Consider the following 20,886-nt stretch of genomic DNA (forward strand, 5'->3'; position numbering starts at 1 on the left):
TTTTGAATAGGAGAAATTGATGGTCTCCTCCTCAGTCTTCCCTGGCCTTGTTTTGACTAATCGTTTTGAACTTCTTCATCATCTACATTTATAATGGCCATTTATGTTATTAATCAATGGTATTTACAAGTTTTTTTCATAAGAGCAGTTTCGAAGAAGGTGAAGTGTCAATTGATGACAAATCACCTTCTGCACATCTGCCAACTTCCCAAATGGATGAAAAGTTGCCAAATATCATGCACTTGTGCTTGAAGACCTACAACAGACCACTGAAGGGAAGGGGCATTATCTGGACCACCTCAGAGCTCCACTCAGCGAACTGTAATGGAAGATTTGGGATGAGAAGGGCTGGTTTCAAATTTGTGCCTCGGTTTGACTGACACGAACAGAGTCTTGAGTGGAAACATACCAGGCTTTGAAAGAGCAATCCAAAGAGACACAGATTTTTCCCCCCAAGGTCATTACTGGTGAGGAGACATAGTGCTATTCTTATGAGCCTGAAAGCAAACATCAATCAAGCTCCTGTGGAAGCTGTTGTCACCTCACTGCCCCGTTTGTCAAGTGAAATCAAAGATCAACACAATACATGTTTGTTTTTATTTTTTTCCTAATGTGAGGAGAAGAGTGCATTTAGATTTTGTTCCACCAGGTCAGACTGTTAATCAAACTTTCTATTTAGAGGATCTGCAAAGATTGAGTAAGAGTTTGTGACCAAAAGAAAAAAAAAAAGCCTGATTTTTGGCAAAGACAAGGGCCTGACTTTGCCACCACAATAATACACCAGCTCAAGCATCCATCTCAGTGCGCCTGTTTTTGGCACACACACAAAAACCCCCCCAAAACAGCATAACTCGCCTGCCCCAAGCACTGTACTCACCTGACCTTGCTCAACGAAGAGGGGCATGAAAGGACAGTGATTAGACAGTGTTGGAGAGGTGAAGCAAAGAATGAGGGCAGTGCTCTTAATCAGATGAGTTTGAAAAATGTTTGCAAGAAGGTATTAAGTGTAATAGTGAGCACTTGATGGTGATAGAGTTGTTTTATAAAATAATTTAAATACATAGGTTTAAATTTTTTTCTATGTGTGTACCCCATAGTATAATTGAATAATAGTTGAATTAATGGATCCCCCTCTTTATAGGTTTGTAGTTAATATCCTAATTGTACTTCAAGATAAATGTTGAAATATTCTTTTTGATGATAAATATGAAGCCACTCCACTTGAATTTGTCATTTCCATTATAGTAAACCGTACATGCCACTACTGACATGCTGGTATGTGTTGCTGGGAGACGGGAAGCTCGACCACTGAGATTTGAAGCCCCTGCAAGGTCATCAGGGTGTATAGTTTTCAATGGAGTGTCCAGACTAAAATGACACTACACAAAAGACAGGAATAGACTTCTCACTCCTGAGGTTTAGCTACTGCTGTCTTATACATAGTAATGCAACATTGGCAGAGAAAGTGCTGGAAGATGAGCCACTCCATTTGGAAAGTTCTCAAAATATGACTGAGAAAGCGCTGCCTCCTAAAGCAGAGTGTACCGTGAATAAATAGACAGAGAAAACTTTTTGGAACTGCATTGGCTAATGGGGGGTAGCTGCAGATATCCATTAATAATTAGAATGTACAAAGTATGAATATAGGAAAACTTGAACCTGTCCAAATGAAATGAAACACTTCATGATTTATATCCTAGGCATTAGTAAACTTCAGTGAACTACTATTGGCCATTTAGAATGATCTAAGCTTATGGTTTAGTATACTCAATGACAAATTCAAGAGGAATGGTGATGGATTGAATCTGTATACTAAGAAAATAAGCTCGTCTATATAACGAAGAACGTGGCATCACTGTCAGAGGAAGGCTAATTAAAAACTTAATATGGAGATGACACAACCTTGCCTGCTACAAATGAAACACTTGCTGATGAAAATCAAAATGTGGCCTTCTGTTTTGTAACTCAATGTAAGGAAAGCAAAACTTCTCAACACTGGACTAACAGACAACGACTTTATAAACTTAAAAAAATTAAATTATCAAGGACTTCATTTCAATTGGCTCCACAACCAGTGCTCGTGGAAGCAGCAGTCAATGATCAAATAATGTATTCCACTGGGTAATTTTGCTGGAGAAGATCTCTTTAAAGTATTGAAGTGTAAAGATTAAACTTTGAAGATTAAGATGTGCCTGATCCAAACTATGGTATTTTCAGTAGCGTCATATGTATGTGCAATTTAGATTTTGAATAAGAAGACTTCAGAAAATTTGAAGTATGCCCTTGGCAAAGAGTACGAAAAGTGCCAGAAGAACCATCAAATTGATCATGAAAGAAGTATAGCCAGAATGCTCCTGACAAATGAGGATGGTGAGATGTCCTCTGACACAGTTCAGACCTGTTAGCTAGAAATACCAGTCTTTGTAAAAGGTCATTATGCTTGCTAAAGTAGAGGGTCATTGAACAAGTGAAAGACTCTTAAAGTTACGGATTGACACAGTGACTGCCAAATGGGCTCAAACATGATGCTTGTGAGGAAAATGCAAAGTCAGGCAGTGTTTTATTTGTGAATAGGATCACGAACAGACTTGATCGCACCTAGCAACAAAATTAACACATTCTATGATTATCCAAGTCAAAATTGCCAATGCTAGTCCATTTCAGCTCGACAATGATAAGGATAACAGTCTTCAGGCATTCAATTTTATTTCGGATGACTTCTAATTTGCCTGGTCTCATATTCCACATTACAAATAGTACGAGTGTTTGCAGCACTTTACTCTCATTTGTGGCCCGTCACCAAATGAAGGTCCTGGCAGTCTTGCTCCGTCCTTGTCACTAGTTGACTCCCTTGGAGGAGCCATCTCTTCCTTGGTTATATTTTGAGTGCTTTCTTAACGGAAGGATTCATCTTTAAACATGGTTTTAGAAACAGTTCTGCTTGTTTTCATTGCATTTTCAGAGGCTAATCCCTCTTTGTAACCGGAAAGCCTTTCTGAAATCTGTTAAACATCAGTGATCTTGCTGAGTTTTAAAAGATCAGTGACATAACTTTCAGCCTCTGAGCAACAGACAAGGCATCATGGTACAACAAACTCATAGATGAGTGGAGTTCACTGATACAGATCCCCAAATAGTTATAGGAGAGAAGAATGTGATTCAACAGATGGTGAAAGAAGAATTCATGGTTCTAACAGTGATTGGGCTTAGATAAAGAGATTAGAAATGAGATGATAAGTACAATCACAGATGCATTGATATTTTATGTGTATTGAACAGAAGGACACAGATCAGGAGCCAGAGAGTAAAAATATGTAGAATGTGGTGTGTTCAGCGGGTGTATTAAGCTAGAGCCCTTGGTCAATGGCAAGCACCGTAAGTATTCTAAGAATTCTCTATGATTAAACAAGGCCTCACGCTAATATTTTCCTTTCAGGTAGGTCTTTAAAATCAGATAAGCTGTGATTTAAAAGATCTTCAAGAGCTGCTTTTGTTCATTTGTTTCCAAGTTTTATTGTAGAAGATTACTGGGTGTCTAGAGAACGAGATCTGGAAGCAGTCATACAGTGAGTCCAAGAGGAGCAACATGGAAGTAGATGTAGTACAGGAATTAATGGAAAAGGCATGAACCGAACAGATGGTGATAACTAGATATTTATTTTTTAAATGATAAGATAAATTCAGTGAAATGGGCTTGTCTTGAAACAAGTAGCTGTCTAATTGAGGTATGCACGAAATCCACCCAGCAGAAACATACCTAACTCTGTAATCAAAGAATTATAAAATCCAAGGCTAGAGTAGGCAACTGTGTTAGTGCTTGAACTCTGAGCATCTTTCTGCTGAAGACTATGAATGACAATGAAAGCCCCAATCCATTTGCAAAGGCCCCAGTTAGATTAAGCTTCAAGAGTAACCCTATGGATCATTGACTGAGATGTGAATTGCCTTGCTATCAGACAGTGTACATTGGAAAGTGGATTAATGCCAATGCTGTAAGGTTAAATTTTAACACTTTTTTCCCCTTTGACCCATTTTAAATTTGATCTAGTAATTAATGTTTTCTATTTCCTTTTCCATTGAGGTTTATCTTTTATTTATTTATTATTGGTATTTTTTTATTGTACAAAGAATCCAAGATAGGTAAACAAATAGAGATCATAACCAGATATAGAAGAAGACTCTCAATAAGATGATTGGCACAGCGGCTGCCTCGATGGGCTCAAACGTAAGACAATTGGGTCGATGGTGCCGGGCCAGGGAGTGTGCGGTTCTCTTGTAGATGCAGTCACGCGCCACAACCTACTGGATGACATACAACAAGGAAAATGAAACAAGAACAATGGCTACGGTTAAAACCTTGGCAGTTGATCCCCACTCTGATACGCATTAGGCCTAATCTAGTTTTCAATATTTTATGTTTTCTTATTTGCTTGTTTGTTTACATTAGGGTCCATCACAGATGTGTTTTGTCATGGGTGGTGACCCTGTTAAAATATTGCTATATGCTTGTCTGGTTTTCGTATATGAAACCGGGATTGATAACCCTCTAGGACCAGCAAAGAAAGGAGGAGTTTCTGCGGGATACACTGGTGGGGGAGGGGAAGTAACAAGGAGTTGATGTCAAGGAGTTCAAGAGGGAAAAGAAAGTTTGAAACTGATTGTGGTAGGAGTTGTACCGCTTGATGGGATTGAACTATGGGATGATATTACATATGTATTAACTCCCAATAAAATGGGTTCAATAAAAATATTATAAAGTTGATTGAAGGGATGACTTCAATCATCTTTATTGGCTCCAATACTTCATAACTCCCTTTAATATGTGAAACCAGTGAATGATATATAATTTATATGTCAATAAACTGTTAAATAAATAAATACAAATAAATTCATTCAATGAAGGAACGAATACAATAACGAATGGGGGAAGAGTTGGTGAAATGATTTCAACATGTCTCCTGTTTTCAAAGATAATTGTCAAGGAGAATGATGACATTGAAGTTGCTGATATACAGAATCTGCTCCTTGGAAGAGATTTTAGGAGTCATACATTGAAAAGAATTGTTGAGTATGAAGAAAGTTCCTAAGATCTAAACATTTAAATAGCAGGTCAGATTCGTTATATGGTCATAAAGAATATGCCTCTTCCTTGAGAAAATCTAACTCTTTCTTATTAAATTTATGGATAAATACCCCAAACACAAAATGAGCATCCACTAAAAATGTGTTTGCGGGAAGAAAAAAATGTCTAGGGAAATTGTGTTTATTGCATTAGAGTTTTAGAAACTGAAATAATCCCCATCGGGACTAATCTGGCCCATGGAGCACACTTTACAAAGGGCGGGTTGTCCGTGACAGACAACATTAGTGAAAGAGTGGGTGGAAAAGCCAGGTGCCAACCTTATGTCAGCGGTCCTTCCACTGGAAAACAAAGTGCACTGGACCAATATTGTCCTCTTCTTATTTGTAGTGGATTACATTGTCATTACCCTCAGTTCTCCTTTACTTGACAAACATATCTACCCCACACCCCAGCCATTGATTTCAGTTGAGGGACAAATTTTCTCTGGTTAGTCATACCTAACTGATGGAAATCGCCTCACTGAGTCACCTAGTATGTCTTGTACCCTATCCCCCTGCCACCACCACCACCCCCCACCCCAACACAGTCACATACACTCATACACACCTTGTATCAGGAAATTTAGTAGTAAATGTATGACTGATATTGTCTGGTCCCTTAGATTTAAGACAGAATATTTCAGTGACATGACTCATGCTGTAGAGGTCGCTATGGTCGGGCTAAGCTTAGGCGTCCGCAGAACCATATCTTGCTTTGCTTCGCTGTTTCTTTTGCCTTTTCCATTCCCATTCACCTTCATTCGCCGAAAAGTGCTTCTTGAATAAATTACTTGTTCAAGATTCTATTGCCCTAAAAAACAAAACAAAAAACCCCAGAATAATCTAAGACATAATAAATTCGAAGTCTCAGAATGCCTCTTGTGGTTGCTGTTGGGTGAACCCCTTGGTGATGTAATCTGGTCTGCTTTTGTTAGCGTTCAGCAAGACAGAATGGTTAAGGAGTTGCTAAGACACGTGGGTTCTAGAGTGCAGTCGTCTGGGCTAAAGCCTTTAATGACTGCTCTACACTGTGGCACAGCTCTCTCTAAAATCATTTGTTTATTTAAAGACGGAATAAAGGGACACAGAGCATAGAAGCAAAGTTAAGCCATAGACTCATTGAGAGAACAAAAATACTAATATGCAATATTCTGATCTATAATACATTAATAGCAAAATAACTGCAATATATTAGCTTAATATTTTTTTTAATCATCGAGGTTACAACCTCTAAATTCTTGTTGAGAATTTTACTTTTATGTTATTAGTTTCTTCGATGTGGTACAGGGTTGTATCAACAGAAAGTTATTCATTTTATTTTATTACTTACCCCACAAGGAGCATGTTTTGCCTAACAATAATGCCACCAGGATTAGTGTCACCTAGAGCAGTAACTAGAGCCACACCATGCCCGCCCCCCCACCCTATCTGCCTCTTCTCTTATCAAACTTTACAGACTTCTTGGTTATGTTTATCATTATTTAAAATATAGAACCATATATGATCATCATAGTTGTATATTTGCTAATGAAACATTTCTTAAAGTGTATGAATATTGAAACCTAAATTGTTCCGTATAATCATTCCATAGCTAATTACAGAATTGTTAGTTCTAAGATTGTTAGCAACTTTGTGGAAGACATAAAATACATTTTCTCTTTATTTTCCTTTAAATTCATCCTCAAAAAGAGTTATTGATATAATTCAAAAATACTAATTACCCTAATATGATAGCTAAGTATTATATTATTTGACCAAATAAACAACTACAGAAACATTGGCAATGGTAGAAACAGAATTGTGTCCTGTAATCAACACCAACGAAACCATGCTATTTGAAGCATCGTCATATTGGGCAATGGCAGTTCTAAGTTGGTCACCATACCAAGCTCCTCGAGCACAGAATTTTAGCCTTGTAGCTTTACAATCGGAGACCCCGTGGCATGATGGTTCTGCTTGGGGCTGCTAACCACCAGATAATAGTTCAAGACGAGTAGAAAGTTGCAGCTTTGAAAACTCAGAGGAACATTTCTTTAAGACCTTGTCCTTTATCGACTCAATGGCGGTGAGATTTTTGGCAGTATAAATATTTTTATTGTTATAAATAATCTTAGGGATATTTCAATAAAGCAATTTGCTTCTGCTAAAATGCTGCACCCCCAAAAAACTTAAAGATAGGAGTTTGGATGGTACTCTGAATCATCTAATGAGGTCTCCCCAGCACTTGCCTCAAAATGCGACCGTTGCCTATCTTTTATAAGTTAGTGAAACCTACTCATAAACGTCCTAGCGAACAGATACTAGTGTCCTCGTGTTTTCCAGAGCTAACATTTTTACAGTGGGAGTCTACAACATCTGTCTCTCCCAGAGAAGCCTGGAGATTTGAGCTTCTGCAATTCAGTTAGAAGCGAGGTTCACTCTGCCATCAGGAGTTGGAGGGAGTGAGTCGGTTGCTCAGGATTTTCAATAGTTTCTTCAGTATGAAATACTAAAGCAGCTCAAATGAGAACAGGAACATTTCCGACTTGGCTTGCTAGAATGTGTTACTGCATATTTACCTATTTAGATATTTTCCCCAATATACTTCGTAAAAACTTTTATCATTTGCATCTACATATATGAGTATTTTTGCACTTAAAATGTGAATATGATAGAACAAAAGAGTAGATTATATGTAACTTAAAATTCTAACTTTATTTGCTGTGAATATTTTTCTTTAATCAAGATGAACAAGTAGTAATATCAGAAATAATGACAATGGATATGATATCAGCACACATCTGGCCAGGGTATGTCAAGCTAACTTAGGGAGTAAAAATGTCTCCTAATCAACTCTCCGGCTTCTATTCATTCCTAGGCCCCATTTTCTACCTAGCCCTGGTGTCTGATCAATTATTAGTTTGAACATGGAGTGTTGCTTTGTAGAGAACTATCAACCCCTTGAAATAAATTGTATCCTGTGGCTAAAATTTGACATGGTCAAGGAGACACACATATCGGATATTCTTCGGCGGTGGGTTGCTATTCTTAGACCCCTCAGAGGCATTTACATCCTCAGTGTTTGAGCCAAACTTTCAGATACTTTGAAAACTTCAAATACTCCGTAGTGTTACCAGACCGGTAGTAAAGCTGATCTCACAGTCTACGATGAACACCCCCCTCAAGGACATCATCATTGAGACATTGTCCACGGGCAGTTCAAAAGATTCAGCTACTGATTTTGTTCAGATGTCCTGTCTCCGCTTTTAGATTATGCAACTTTTTGACAGACTTTCAAAAACCACCAACTGTGGGCTGCCTGCAATTCCGGCCAGGATTTTATGCTGCTCATTAGATTTCCTCAGGCTGCATCCTTCTCATGTCCTTGTCAACATTGCAAGGGAAAGAGCCGTCTTAGACGATTTTCTAAAAAGCAGAAGCAATTTCACAGCAATAGGAAAGAAGAAAAAAATCTGACCTTTGCATGCACAGAAAATTTCACTTAAATAAATAACCTTTTTAAGTGTAAAATTTTGTTGAGGCATTCATTTATCAGACACGTTGATAATCAAAGTGTTTATCTCTTTTCACCATTTAAAATTTTCAAAGAAGAAGTCAGAAACCAGTACATATGAATTGCAGCAAAGAGCATCCAACACAAGTTCCCTGTACATATTTAATGGAATCATCAGTTGGAGAGTAGGTGGCAAGGCCGCTGAGGAATTAATTGGATAGTCATTGTGTATCTCTCTGCCAATTCTGTGCGGAATAATGTGTGCCTTCCCCTCATTCTGCATTTTGTGGGGCCTTTCAAAAATGGCCCTTTCTGAAAGACTAGGGAATCGAATCGTGCATTTGCTCCTGATCCGTACTGTGGCTACCTCCAAGCCCTCTGGTTCATTTTGAAAGGGCCATTTGGTAGGGTGTGAAGAGTTCACATGTGATATGGTTAATTGGTAACTATGAAATGACAGTTTACACAAGTAAAAACCTCACTGATTTCAAACTTGAAGCTCAAGTTTGAAATCAGTGAGATTTTTACTTGTGTGAGGTCATTTTTTGCCAGAATGAAAAGAAAACTCCAGAGGAAATGCTAAGTAGTCCTTTCACAACTATCTATTATTAAATAAATGTACAAAGTAAAACAAGGGAAAAATCATAGTTTTAGAAAGCAAGTCAGAAAATAGGCAAGAACTAAAGCTTGACAAGGAATCTGGTGGTGCTGTATTGTGAGCATGTACGGTCAGTGGTTCAAACCTTCCATTGCTCATTGGGAGAAAGATGAGTAGAAAGATCTACGCCTGTGAGAGTTACAGCCCCCAAAATACTAGAAATGGTCGTTCTGAGTCAGAATTGGCTTTATAGAGCTGTTTGTTTTGTTTTAAAATTGACACACACACAAAATTCTGCATTTCAATTCCAACTAAGACCTTGGCTATAATATTCCACTCTACTAGGAGGAAACATAGATTCTCCTCCATCTATTGGACCTATTTGTTCCCAATAATACCTTTAAAAATGAATAAAGAAAACTACTAGTAAAACAAAACAAGAAAAACCTCTTATATTTCAAGTAGAAAAAAACAATTTCCTTCATTATTGAACATGTTCGCCATAGAAAAATAGTGATTTTTTTCTCCTCTGAAATGATGTCTTTAATCACACATTTAATCTTTTTCTTGGCTCAATATGTTCTGCTCACCTCCCTAAGCTTCACTTATGCTCTGCGATACAGTGACAACCAGACAGTGAAACATGGTCTCATTTGGGTTTTCTTGTCAACCTTTTCAAGGAAGTATTGAGAGTGCAGTGGGTTTACCTCACGCGAAGCCTTGTATCGAGGCCAGTTTTAAAATGTCAGACAGGGAAGAGTTCCATGCTGCCACAATTCAGGATCCAAGTGGACACTGGTGAACACTCAGATGTGCCTTTGTGACATCAAACGTAGAAAACATACTGTTCCCATAAAAAGCTGTTAGCAAGTTCATGAACTTGACAGCACAGGGCGGCAGCTTCCTATTATAGGGAGAAATGAAAGCACATGACACTTGGTTTAACTGATGCTCTTCTTTTATCTGATCCCTTTGAATTCATTTTCGTACCCCTCCAGCTGGACTTAATCACGCCTAAACAAATGAGTTTGGATAGTTGTAGCCTGTTGACCTATGGAGGACACATTACACATCAACTTGCCTGGGAGTTCTATTACTGTATGCCTTGTTGAGTTAAAATCAGTCATTTGAGGCCATCAACCACCGTACCCTTTTGGTATGATGTGCTGAAATGTATGCTAGAAGGGCTAAAGTCAGTTCTGTGTGAATTAAACTGCTGCAGTTCTGAAAATATGTCAGAAGCAAGTGAATACCACAATAAAATAATGCAGCAAGGGTCCGATTCAAAAGCACTGTGAAAGACTTAGTCCTGCTTGACATTTGGAAACTAAAAGAATTATATTGCATATAAAGTCTGTGATAAATAAACAACCATAGAACAATTTAAAGAGTGTCGTGTGGCACTTAAACTTTCTTCACGTTAACAGAAGGCCATACACAGTGTATACTAGCCAGAAGCTGAACACAGTCTACATTCCCTTCAGTGGAAAGTTGGATAAAAATCCTCGGTTATACACACACAATGGAAAACTATGCATCCCTAAAAAAGGAGCAATGAAACCATGAAACACCTTAAAACGTCAAGGGATCTGGAAGACGTTATGTTGAGTGAAGTCAACCAATCACAAAAGGAAAAATACTCTATAGGTTCACTGCTATGCAGGACAACAAGCACAAGTCCAGGCCTGAAAAGCATCCAGTCTGCTAGCAAGAGGGACCAGGCAGCCTGGTCGAGACCCCGACCGGTGCCAATGAACCACACACCATCATTCTAGGTAAGTATTTGGAAGGTCACTTTGTGGAGGGTTCCTCATGTCACTGGGATCAAATGGTCAAGGGAGGGAAAGGGGGTGTGGAAAACTGAGTGACTGTCATGTAAATCTATGATGAGGTCCCCTCCGACAGATAGGCAGCCTTATCAGTGGAATGAGGGATATTGATGGGATAAACAACTCAGGAGAGGGGAAAGGGAGCAAACATGTTTGGGGGAACAAAAAATGCATGACTGTTGGTAGAAATAGAGGGAGGACCATACTGTAGTGTTGGGGGAGAATCACAGAAAATGCTTTGGGGGAACTAGGCAGGGTACAGGGTGGGAGGGGAGTGTCTTTGGTGGTATTCACTGAATGGACCACAATGACCTGGGCTTCAGGGAGCATCCTGAGGATCCAGGCCTGGTGCCTTGGAATGCTGGGACACTCGATCCTAGATGTCCGAGGCTCAAAGAGGCTCCAGAAGCTGCTGCAGTGAGATCCGATGTGGAAATCCCACTGGGTGAACTGGAATGTACCTCAAACCTACTGGTCAACTGAGGACTTAAGTCGGAAACTCTGTGGCGGCTGAGGAAGCAGGACACAGCTACACCAAGGTTGTTGACTGCTGGTAGGCAGACAAGCGACGGTCTTGCTACATCAATGTCCTATGTGCTGCATTAAGGTACATAGCATTCCGGCAAACCTGTGCGGGGCAGTCTCAGGGATTATGATTGTGAATTTTCCTGACAATTATCCCTGGCTGTTTGTGCAAATAGTGTCCAGCCATGAAAGGCACTGTGATATGGAGTTAGCCTTCATGAGCCCAATCTCCCTCTCACAAGAGAGCCATAAGCAATTAGGACCGGGGCTCTTCAATGACCATATTGAAGGAAGATTGTGACACCCCGGGGGATGGTTGATAAGACTCTGAACCATAAATTCGCAAAGAGGTTTGGAAGGGATTCAAAGACAGATGACAAGCAAATAAAAAACACAAAAGCCATAGATTCAGGAACGTGTTTGGGGCTTGCACTGAACCCTAGCTCCAAGTTAAGAACAATTCATTCTTACACCGTGGCCCTGCTCGATACTCGCCCGGAGAAAGGAAACACAGAAGATATGTGTGCTTTAGCAAAATGTGGTGAAGAAATTAGATGCTGCCTAGCTATCAGATAGAATGACGTCTGGGATCTTACCGGCTTGTCTCCAAATAAGCAGCCAACTTGGTGTGGTACCATTTAAATCCACATGGAAGAAGCACACCATCCTGAGTCATTGAAGGATTGTAAATCATATAATGTACAGTCAACAGAGGGATTCGTATCCGAGGTTAAATTGTGAGACTCCGGTTTGCAGAAGGCTCTGGATGACAGGGGGAGCCCACGTCCATTTCGGGGAGCCACATAGGAAACAAGACTCCCTGAGCTGCCGCTTACCCACACTCGAGGGATGGTTCTAAACAGCGTGCATTGGAGAGGTGGGCACAGAAGGTTAAAGGCATAAATCTCACTTGATAAGTTAAAACTTTGTCAGTTGACCCGCCCTCTGAAGCACACTGGACCTCATCTGGGTCTCAACTTATTCTGTATAAACAGTTTAATTTTTGTTTGTTTCTATCATGGTGTAGCTCAGAGAGGTTATTTCACTGGGCCTCACCCTAAAGACATCGTGTTATATAGTTTTCTGTATTTGAGTATGTGAAACCCAGGATTGATAAACCTATAGTGGCAGCAAGTAGAGTGTCCGGGGGTTGGGGACTGGGGGTGGAGATACATTGGTGACGAGGGTGGGGTAAAAGTGAGATGATGTCAAGGAGTCCAGGAAGGAAAAGAAAGTTCAGAAAGTGATTGTCATTGTGGTAGGAATTGTACAATTCGGCTTGACATGATTCAACTAAGGAATAATAGTATATAGATATATAGATAGATAGATATAGATATCAACTCACAATTAATAACAAATCATATAAAGAAAAAATAAAAATAAGTGCATACAACCATATCTATTTTCCTTGTTCAAATAGAATAAACAAAGGTAAGATTATGGCTCTTCATCCTTGGACCTTCAACATGTCTAGCTTCATAATGAGTGTCTCTCTAAGTTAGGCTCTGACTTTTACTCTTTGCAAATAACTAGAAGCAGACCTAAGTATTGTGGGCATTCACTATAGACCAGGACAATATAAATAAAATCTAGTGAGATTGTATTGATTGCATGAGGTTATGGACCATTTTTGTCCAGATATAATAGTTAAGTTATGAGGGGTTTGTATATAAATTAGAAAATATTTTTTTCTCTTGCCAACATTTCATATATATATATATATATATATATATATATATATATATATATATATATATATTCCATGTTTCTATTGTCTCAAAGCAGAATACAAGACTGAGGGCAACTAATCAATTTAAGGAATAAAAAGGTAACTTTTACTATTTCTTTGAGGCCATTGCTTTGGGAAGTCTCCTATGTTGTCCTAATAAATCTGTAGCAATACATGGTACTAATACCCTCATAAAGCTATCAATGGCTTCAGCTTGATATCTATGCCTCTGGGGTGCCTGGGTGCTTCTTCCTTCACCTTCAATGAATGAGGAAAAGACATAATAAAATAATATAAGACAAAGAAAGTGAATTTTATCCAGGTTGTTCTAGTTGTAAAAATTATATGTATATTATCATTGATGATTATAGTCTGGAATGAAAGGAACAATTAAAATAAATAGTAATAACTTATATTTCATATCCTCATAATTTAGCATAGCCTATTTTTATACCACTATTTATCTTAAAACCATGTTCAATATACATTTATTCATGTAACCTTTGAAATGGTATTATGAGATGTATATTCATCTCAGTAACAGTCTCTAACCTCCAGAGCATGCTTCATAGAGATCTTCCCTCATTGTCCAATCTAAAGCAGCCCAGGCTTTGATTTTCAGTTTTGTTTTCTTTTTATATGTTTACTTCAGTTATGAAATGCATGAAATCTTTACTTATTGGCATGGTTCACTTAAAGACCAGATCTTTATGCAAAATCAATGTCATGTTAAAATGGAGAATGACTATATCAATTGTATGAATTCCAGAGTGCATCATTACATAACTGCCATATTCTCAGACATATGTTACTGCACAAAATAGTACATTTCTTTTACTGTTATTGAAAATGTGAAATAAAGATAATAATACGATTGGTAAGTGAGCAGTATGTTCAAAGTATTTTGTATTACTTTATTGTTTTGTCTGTCATCAAAATAGAAACACGATGAGACAGAAAGGGTCAGCTTTTCAAGCCTTGTGTAGGTAGAGTTGATTCAGACTCATAAAAACACTATGTATGACAAAGCAGAGAAATGCCCAGGACCACTGCAGCCTCACCATTGTTCCTATACTTAAACCCATGTCCACTGTTTTGTTTATCCATCTCTCTGAGAATCTTCCGACCTTCACATTCCAATTGCTAGTAATTATCAATGCATCTTGATTTCATGTTTGATCAATTGCAGACTGAATAAGCTAAAAATTAACTGCCTTGAGTCAATTCTGACTCAGAGTGTCCCTATAGGACAGAGTAGAACTGTTTCCTCAGGTTTCTGAAGCTGAAAGTCTCCTCTTTCTCCCACTGAACTGAGTGGCTGGTGGTTCTAACTACTGACCTTGCATGTCACCAGGGCATGGTAATAAGAATGGTAAATTCTTCGTCTTTCTTCATCATTGGCTTTAGTGATGGGTATATGAATTTGAATAGTAATTCTATTAATGGGCCTTCTTTATAGGCATATAAATGTTCTCTCAGACAAACCCTTATACTACTTGCTGCCCCTATAGGTACTTCAATCCTGAGCTTCATATACCAAAAACCAGAAAAACATATAACACAACCTCAAGAGAGTGACCTCCAATGACATAACACCTCTGAAATAGAATCCTAATCAGAACGAACTAAAACCAAACCAAACAAAATACAGAAAATATTGATGAGTGCAACATCATTCCTCTTAAATTTGTCATTTTTGACATCGTATATCATGTTTGTCTGATTTAAAATTGTCAAACCAGCTTATTTCAGTTCATTAATGTCTATGCTATTGATCTTTATTCATCCCATATCATTTTTCATTATTTCCAATTTTCCTAGATTCATTCATAGTACATGCTTTGGTCTGATTAATGGACACCTGCAGTAGTTCTTCTCCGTTTGAGTTATGACTCATCAATACATGATGGTCTTAAAGCTTAGCTTTATCCACATCACTATGATGGACTTCACCCTGAGGAATTGGCTCTTCCCAAGTCATATTTTGAGTGCCTTTGAACCTGAGGGGATCGATCAGATTTTGGCATATTTTATTGGGTGCTAGTACAGCTCTTATCACAATCCATTCCCTAGTCTGCTTTCTGTGGGACAGTTTTGCTGAAACTGTTAACCATGAGTGACCCTACTTGTATTTGAAATACCAGTAGTTTAACCTCTGGCATTCATCCCAAGCCAACATAGTATAGCAAACCGACAGATGAGTGGTAGGATTCCCAACATTGCAGCAGGACCCACCCCAAGGGGTAAGCAGCTTGGTTACTCTTTTGAACAAGAATGATGTCATTCTAGTCCTTATAGTTCTTATGTATACCACAAAAGACTGGTGTTATATATTTAGCATCAAGTGATACTGAACAGAAATACTGTGAATACATTTAATTGATAGAGTCTCTTATAGTATGTGGACTACATGGGCAAAAATGTACTTCTTTAGGTAATAAGCTAAAATGTGTATACAATTTGAAATACACGCCCAAAAAGGAAGTGGACAGAAGAGTTTAGTGTAGAAGGAAAAGCACAGAACAATTAGTGACTATAAGTTTGAAGCCTTTGGATTAACTAAAAACGGTACAGTCAATTTTGATATTAAAAAAAACCCACCTTACATTCTTACTAATCCTTATTTTAAATAATGAAAGTATGAACCACCCAGATTCTCAAGTATATGGAATATGTGAGAATAGGTACTCCTATCTATAGTTAGACCATCTCAGGCATACAAACTGAAAATTATAAAAGAAAATGAAAATTGTTCATTACAAAATCTATGCTCATGGATGCAGCAGAAAGGAAATCAAATACTATATATATTTTTTTCAATCATTTTATTTGGGGCTCATACAAATCTTATCACAATCCATACATATATCAATTGTGTAAAACACATTTGTACATTCATTGCCCTCATCATTCTCAAAACATTTGCTCTCCACTTAAGCCACTGACATCAGGTCCTCATGTTCCCTTTCCCTCCCTACTCCCTCTTCCCCCATGAACCCAAGATGATTCACAAATTATTATTTTGTCATATCCCTCACTGTCTGACATCTCCCCTCACCCACCCCTCTGCCATCCGTATAATACACAGGGGAAAATCTACTGCATAAATTTTCTTAAAACTGTTGAGAAGCAATAAGGTCAATTTAAGAAATGAGGTGTGCCGTGTGCAAGCATGATATTTTCAATACCTGCTCTAGCATGTGTGAAAGCTGGACATTGGATAAGGAACAGCAAAGGAGCAAATCAGTGCATTTGAATTATAGATCTGGAGATCAATATTGAAAATACCACGGTCAGCAAAAGAAGGCACAAATACACTTTGGAAGAACTGCATCCTGAATGTTCCTTAGAAGCAGAGATGACAAGTTGTCTCATGTACTTTGGGCACATTATCAAGAGAGACCAGTCCCTAGAAAAAGATAGCAGATTTCACAAAGTAGAAGGAAAGCAAAAAAGACAGACTATCGATGAGATTGGAATGACAGTGACCGCAACAATGGGCTTAAACTCGACAACAGTCATGATGGTGCAGAACAAGGCAGTGGTTCCTCTCGTGGTGCGCATGGTAAATATGAGTCGGCATCCACTTACTGGCACCTCACAACAGCAAAAGCTGGGGGGTGTCCTTGATGATCCCTGGCGACCACAAATAGGCTAAATGGATGTGAACAAATAAGAACAGAAAAATGTTTCTTGCTAGCCTTTGTATTTATATTAAATTTGTGATTTTTTAAAAAAATATATATAAAATCTACACATACTCCACAATAAGTGCTAATAACATTTAAAATATATAACTAAGTCAAAGAATACATGGACATAGGTAGTTCTTCCTTTAGACAAATGGCAACCGAGTCCAATGCCTTTAAAAATGAATAGCAAGAAGACATTTTCATAAACCAAGAAATATATATTCCACAAAACAAATAAGAACACATTATCATCTTATTCTTAGTGAACTCAAGACGTGGTATTTGTTTGATTTTACTGGTGTATCAGAGTATTTAATATAATTAGTAATGGGAGGTTTGTGTTGTTTTCATATTGTATGTTTATTTTATAACCTTGTCTTTCTCTGTAAGTAAGTATATGGACAGGGGTGATATATGCATTCTTCAGTATTCATTGTGAACCTGTATAGCAGAATGCCCTCTCTGAACCAGACACATTAAATGAAGAGATAGGAGGTTGTACCTTTATTTTTCTGTCCTTTTGAGTTTCTAATTTATAGGAAAAGATAAACCAAATGCTAGCTCCCAGCTCTCAGTTCTTTGACTCTTTTGATATTCGTTTCCATCACGGTTGGGAGGTGGGGGAGGATGTACCAGGGAAAATTTTACAGGGAAAAGCATGCATTTCTTATTTGCCTAACTACTATTTCTTTCAGCATAGGACAAAGTGACAGTCTGTGCAGGGTGACACAGATTCCTCACTGTCACAGTAGCAAATGGCTCTAAAAATGCCAAACGAGTCTTCTTCCTGCTCCCTTGTTGGGAACAAAACTGATGCAGAAGGTTTGGGCTCTGAGTCAAGAAAGTAGATAAACAAAGCGAACTAACAGTTGGGAGTGGGATCAGAGAAAATGTTCTCATGAGGTTTCTATTGTTGGGAGAATGGGTAAGACGGCTACCAACGAAGAGAAGCGAAGCACACTCACATCCAAAGTGACAGATTCTGACTACATTGCCAGCAAATAGGCAGCAGAATAAGGGAGTTCAGTGGGAAAGGATGTTTTTTTTTTTTTTCTGTTCCTTGAAAAGGCCTGGCTTAATTTCTAATTTTTCTTCCCCGTTTAAAGTTATATGTTAATTTGGTTTACAGATTAATTATTCATTCATGGATTCCCCCAGGCATCCAATTGTTGTTAATGGAGTCACACATAGTTCAGATAAACTGTTTGTTTCTACCTTTGGTCCGTTTTCAGACAGGTTAAATACAATGGGAAGTTCAGACTTACTGGTGCGGCTTAGAAATCTGAGCCTCAAGGAGTGTTTGATCTCAATAGATATTTCCCACTAAAATATTTTGAGAGGCTTGAACAATTGTTGACACAATTATTCCTGATATTTTTGAATAGTGACTGAAAATAAAACCATTGAAATGGATTTCCAAAAGAGATCGTTATAGTCTTTAACTATTAAAGCCTACCTCTGCTGAATTGTTTTGTGATTCTTAATTTGTCAAGGATGAGGTTTTGATTCTTTGTTGCCCATAGTGCAATGTAATGACACTAATTTTATTTTAATTTTCTATAATTAAAATTTATTTAAAATTGACATTATATCATTGACTACTTTTAGGATACATAAATGATATGAACAAATGAGATAAATTTCTCATAGCAAAATTGGACTTATACCTTACTGATCTGCTTTATTTACCATCTATATGCTATTATATTTTATACTATGTCTAATTTAATCTCATAGTTCATATTCTATTTTATATCAATATTTATATTTCAATACTTATGAGATTACTTTATCTCTTTTCCACCCCAAAGAACAATTTAGCTAAGTAACAGAATATAATTTAACACAAAAATTGAGGGTTGCATGTATTTTAATTCTTCAGTGAAATTCTCTGTAGTTCTAAATTCTCTACGACTGTCAAATGTAAGTCAATATGCTTAACCAAAGACACTATTACATATAAGAATAGCACGTTTCTTTAACATTTCCAATAGGTAAAAGATGTCTGAGATCATAATGATTGTTTGCATCTCCTGATTCTGTTTAGCTGTGGGAAACCACTGAAGATCAACCAGGAAAACTGCCTTGAGGGCTTTGACTTCTAACCGTATCAGGCCCCACACAGCATGGTTGCCTTCAATTATCTCCTAGAAATATGGAAATGTAGGTTTTCAGAATTCATGGACTGAAGAACACTGTGTTAGACAGGGTTCTCTAGAGAGACAAAACCAGATTGCTAGTAATATATATATATATATATATATATATATATATATATATATATATATATATATATATATATATATATATACAGATAGTATATATAATAATATATATATACAGATAGATATATAACACTAGAAATGAACAGTTAACTTATATACAGAGAGATAGATATGTAATACAAGAAATGAAGAGTTAAAATATAAAGTAGTACAAATGGCTCAGTGCAACTCACTCCCGTGAGAGAGTTGTGAGACACTGGCAGTCCTTCAAGTCTTGAGGGCCGTCAGGTAGTCCTCTGTAGAGAGATGTAGGCTATTCCAAGCACAGGCAGCAAACAGCAAGGCAGGTCACCATCAGTCAGACAGGTCATCAACAGTCATTTCCCAGTTCAAGAGATGTAAATTCCAATGGTGTGGAGAAACACGTCTTGAAGGAACCTCAAATTACAGCGATACAGTCCATAGGTTAGGTGTCCCACAGTTAGTGTAGCTTGCAAATCGAGGCATAGAACAAGCAAGGCAGCAGCATACTGGTTCAATGATCAAAGAGTGAGAGACAAGAAAGGCGAGGCTCACTGAGCCATATAGCTCTCTGCCCTTCAATTCATCCCACATGTGTTTATTGGCCAGGCTGGCACAATAAACTAACTTCCTCAAACACCAATACAAAGAAAGTCACTGGCAATGTTAAATCCATTCAGAAAACTCTTCTAATTGGGGCACTGTCCTGTGGGCTGATTGGACTCGATTAGCATCATAGTTTGAGAAGAGAAACTTTACTTTCTCTCTTTTTTTCTATTTTTCAAAAACCACGTTTATTACATACAGATTCCTCTGCACTGATGCTAACAATTCATTGGACCCAAATTACTAAAATACTTTAAAAACTATGCATTATGTAAACAAAACATAAATAAGAGTTCATAGTTTTGGTACTTATAGTTTAGTACAGATTGTTGGGGAGTTACGCTTATGTCAATTTTCTAATATGGTCTTCATTTTCACTAATTCATAAACATAAAACAATAGCAGCCAAAAAGATGCTTAGTAAGTGAGCATCATTGCACATGAAGCTACTAATCTAGTTGGCAGTACTAGGCCAGCCAGTGCTGCATCAGGAGTAAACTTAGGCAGCCAGTTAGGAATTACCACCTAAGGAATTCTATGGAGCTGTTGGGCTCTGTTCTGTCTGGCCACAGCGTGTCAGAATCAACTTAAAGAAGGTGGTAGTAGAGAGTGCTAGTAGTTTAATGGTGTCAGATTGTGTGTGTGTGTGTGTGTGTGTGTGTGTGTGTGTGTGAGAGAGAGAGAGAGAGAGAGAGAGAGAGAGAGAGAGAGAGAGAGAGAGAGAGAGAGAGAGAGAGAGAGAGAGAAGCGAGAGAGAGGAGAGAGAAGGGTTTCTCTCTTGATAGATAATGATGTGACATTTTGTACTTTTGAACTGAGAAGGAATACCAAGTTGTTAAGACCTAATGGGGCATTTTAATTCTAAAACTGACAGAGGTAAGAGGAGATGTAAGATTTACATCTATGAATTTTTCAAGCTTTTGAGGATTTTATCCAGATCCCTCACCTTTCTACATGTAGCTTTCAGAGTATGAATATAATTAACACTTCTCCAAAATAATTGTCTTGCTGTTGCCTAAATTATCATCCACTTGCCACTTTAAG

This window comes from Tenrec ecaudatus, chromosome 2, assembly GCF_050624435.1.
Source record: "Tenrec ecaudatus isolate mTenEca1 chromosome 2, mTenEca1.hap1, whole genome shotgun sequence".
Classification (NCBI taxonomy): domain Eukaryota; kingdom Metazoa; phylum Chordata; class Mammalia; order Afrosoricida; family Tenrecidae; genus Tenrec; species Tenrec ecaudatus.